The sequence below is a fragment of the Schistocerca gregaria genome, chromosome 4 (genome assembly GCF_023897955.1).
Source record: "Schistocerca gregaria isolate iqSchGreg1 chromosome 4, iqSchGreg1.2, whole genome shotgun sequence".
Lineage (NCBI taxonomy): Eukaryota > Metazoa > Arthropoda > Insecta > Orthoptera > Acrididae > Schistocerca > Schistocerca gregaria.
Window position 1 is genome coordinate 685,117,272 of NC_064923.1, and position 4,408 is coordinate 685,121,679.

The 4,408-nt window shown below is 46.6% G+C and overlaps 1 pseudogene; it reads right to left on the bottom strand.

Moving 5' to 3' along the window:
- Window positions 1–3,809: 3,809 nt before the first annotated feature.
- On the bottom strand, window positions 3,810–3,927 carry LOC126268401 (5S ribosomal RNA; annotated as a pseudogene).
- Window positions 3,928–4,408: the final 481 nt, after the last annotated feature.

The window sequence follows — 4,408 nt, forward strand, 5'->3', positions numbered from 1 at the left end:
CACACAGCCTTTTATATGTACGTATAGATATAGACTATGTGTGTCTGATACGTTATTGCTTTCGAACATTTATGCTGGACAGCCTGTTCCCTGGCCTGGTGCATTCCAGTTTTGGGAAAACGTCCTGATGTTGGATCATAACAAGGCAATGTTGGAGTTAATGCAAGAAAAGTTTCGATGAGCTGCGCTGTATGGTGCTATCTAAAGGGATTGTCCATGATCAATGAGGGTTACCTCCATGACGCGAGTGTTGATTTATGTCAAAATCATGTATCTGTTAACATCTAATTAATATCGCCTCTTGGGGAAGCCTCTCCAGTGTATATCCCATCGAGAGTCTGGAGGTTACGCCACAACTCTACCCTAATCCCCCTTCCCTGGATTTGCACCTGGTTCCCAGCTGCTAACAGTCACATGTTTGAGTATCGTTTCCCGACTTTAAAAAACAATTGCAGAAAGGTTCCACGAGCATTAATAAAAAATACCGCACCATTACACAGATTTCAAAAGTAGTCAGTCTCTTATATCGAGGTATATCCCGTGAACTCTTCTAGCTTTTTTCTTTTTTTTTTTTAAATTCGTTCCTCTTGCGGTGCCATTCATTTATCCTCCGTAGTCCCTTAGGCTGCCTCTGTCCGTTATTCTGGAAGCTGCAGTTTCATGTACCTTACTTACGTCTGGCCAGGCTGCCACGCGGGTATGTGGGTCACATAGTTGACGGAGTAACATGTGGAGATCAAAGCGCCCCCGGCATTAACAGCCTCAGCCGGGCGCTGACAAACCTCGTTCCCGAGGCTTTCGGTCGCGCCCCCACCCGCACCCTGCCGCGGCTACAGCGCGGGGAGCCATTAGGCGGCGGTAGTTCCGGCGGAGGCTGAGGCGCGGCGCGCAGATCGATAGGACTGTGGCGCGGCGTGGCGGCCACGTGCCAGCCTGGCTGCCTCACGCTGACTGGCACGTGACCAACGGCCTGATCACGCTCGCCGGCAGGTGCCTCGCTCTGAAATGAAGCCGCGTGTTTCGCACCCCCACCCCTCACCCTCAACCCTTAGCTGCTGCCGAGCTAAATGGCACGCCGTCTTCCATCTACGTGTTTCCTTCTGCTTGACAGTACAGCATATCTGCATATATTACAGGCGGACGACAATATGATTCTAATCGCATTTACTATAGATGAGTTAAGTAATAACTGCGTCGCCGTGGTTGTCTGGCGGGTAGAGCACTGAATTCTGGCCACGGAGGTCCCGGGTTCAAACCTCGGTAGGACGGGGATTTTCCTGTTTCCAGTCAGACCAGGACGGCTTCACACCCTAGCGCCATAGTTTGTTTCTCTTATTTTGAATCTTAAGCGTTCTTACTGGACCGATGCTGCCCGACACGAATTCCTCTATTATGTCAACTTTTCATCTCAGAGAGAGTGGGTCTTGGCACCATATTCCGTGAATTATTTGTTGGATAGAATCCTATAATCCTATCTCTGACTTCCCCAACAGTTTTTACCCTCTACAGTTCTCTCTAGTAACACGGAAGCTATGTCCTGATGCCTTAACAGATGTACTACCATCCTGTCCCTTCTTCTTGTCAGTGTTTTCCTTATCTTATGCGCCGAACCTCCTCGTTCCTAACCTTACCAGTCCCTCTGTAGCACAACATCTCATATGTTTAGATTCTCTGTTCCAGTTTTCCCACAATCCTTAATCCACAACCATACAATGCTATGCTCCAAATGTAGTCTCAGAAATTTCATCCTCAAATTACGGCCTATGTTCGATACTTGTAGGCTTTCCTTGGCCAGGAATTCCTTTTTTGCCTGTACTAGTCAGCTTTTTATGTTCTCTTTACTTCGTCTGTCATGGTTTCCTTTCTGTTAAGGTAGCAAAATTCCTTGACTTCGTCTGCTTCGTGAACAACAATTTGGATAAGTTTCTCGCTATTCTCATTTATGTTCTCCTTGTTACTTCCGTCATACTTCGATTGTCAGTCCTTATACTGTACTACACACATTATTCATTCCATTCAACATGCTCTGTAATTCTACTCATCTTCACTGGAGTTACCCTTGTCATCCTCAAATCTTACTATTGATAACTTTCCATCCTGAATTTTGCTCCCACACTTTGACTCTTTCTTTTATTTCCGACATTGGATCTTCGATGCAAGAGAGTGAACAATAAAACATTAAAATTACTACTCCATGAAAATGACGTGCTACAGACGCAAAATTTAACCGACAGGAAGAAGATGCTGAGATATGCAAATGATTAGCTTTTGAGAGCATTCACACAAGGTTGGCGCCGGTGCCGACACCTACAACGTGCTGACATGAAGAAAGTTTCCAACCGATTTCTCATACACAAACAGCAGTTGACCAGCGTTGCGTAGTGAAACGTTGTTGTGGTGTCTCGTGTAAGGAGGAGAAATGCGTACCATCACGTTTCCGACTTTGATAAAGGTCGGATTGTAGAATATAGCGATTGCGGTTTATCGTATCGCGATATTGCTGCTCGCGTTGGTCGAGATCCAATGACTGTTAGCAGAATATGGAATCGGTGGGTTCAGGAGGGTAATACGGAACGCCGTGCTGGATCCCAATGGCATCGTATCACTAGCAGTCGTAGATGACAGGCATCTTATCTGCATGGCTGTAACGGATCGTGCAGCCACGTCTCGAGCCCTGAAACATCAGACAAGGACGTTTGCAGAACAACAACCATATGCACGAACAGTTCGACGACGTTTGCAGCAGCATGGACTATCAGCTCGGAGACATGGCTGCGGTTACCCTTGACGCTGCATCACAGACAGGAGCGCCTGCGATGGTGTACTCAACGACGAACCTGGGTGCACGAATGGCAAAACGTCATTTTTCGGATGAGTCCAGGTTCTGTTTACAGCATAATGGTGGTCGCATCCGTGTTTGGCGACATCGCGGTAAATGCACATTGGAAGCGTGTATTCGTCATCGCCATACTGGCGTATCACCCGGCGTGATGGTATGGGGTGCTATTGGTTACACGTCTCTGTCACCTCTTGTTCGTATTGACGGCACTTTGAACATTTCAGCTGTGTTACGACCCGTGGCTCTATACTTCATTCGATCCCTGCGAAACTCTACATTTCAGATGCACGACCGCATGTTGCAGGTCCTTTGCAGGCCTTTTTGGATACAGAAAATGTTCGACTGCTGCCCTGGCCAGCACATTCTCCAGATCTCTCACCAACTGAAAACGTCTGGTCCATGTTGGCCGAGCAACTAGCTCGTCACAATACGCCAGTTACTACTATTGATGAAATGTGGTATCGTGTTGAAGCTATACTTGTAAGCGCCATCCAACCTCTGTTTGACTCAATGCCCAGGCGTATCAAGGCCGTTATTACGGCCAGAGGTGATTGTTCTGGGTACTGATTTCTCAGGATCTATGCACCCAAACTGTGTGAAAATGTAATCACATGTCAGTTCTAGTACATCAGATATCTTCACTTTTACTGCGTACAGTAATTTTCAGACTTACAGAAGAGCCTACCCTGTAATCGTAGCAGTTGCCGATCAAACGTAACAGCTTTGGATCGGCAATGTTGGATCGACAACTGCTGAGGTTATAAGATAGCACTCCGTCTTCAGACCATATATGCCCCATCGTAACCATCCGACCGCCGTGTCATCCTCAGCTGAGGATGCGGATAGGAGGGGCGTGGGGTCAGTACATCGCTCTCGCAGTCGTTATGATGGTTTTCTTTGACTGGAGCCGCTACTCGTCGGTCGAGTAGTTCCTCAATTGGCATCTGGAGGCTGAGTGCACCCCGAAAAATGGCAACAGCGCATGGCGGCCCAGATGGTCACCCATCCAAGTGCCGACCACACACGACAGCCCTTAACTGCGGTGATCTGACGGGAACCGGTGTATCCACTGCGGCATGGCCGTTGCCTTATAAGATAGGCTCTTCTGTAAATTTAAAAATTATTGTATGCAATGAAAGTGAAGATATCTGTTGTAAGTAATCATCACAATGCGATACTGCCATTTATTCAAAGCATATTTCTAATCTGAGCATTGGGTTCTTGGTCTTCCAGTCGTATTGTCTCCTCTTAGTTCTTGTACAGAATGTTCAGTATATTACCCGTCTCCCCCTATACCTTACTTCTACTTTTCTCATAATTTCGAACATCGTGCACCATTTATCGCGTCGAACGCTTTTTCCAGGTGAACAAATCCTACGAACGTCTCTCGATTTCTTTTCAGGGTACTCAACGTCAATATTGCTTCTCTAGTGGCACTCCTTTTCTAAAGAGAAACTAGTCGTTATGTAATAGATACTCAGTTTTCTTTTCCATTCTTCTGTATGTTATTCTGAATCTGCATCTGCTCAGGGCCAACCTTAAAATCCAATATCTAAATTCGGAATCTCT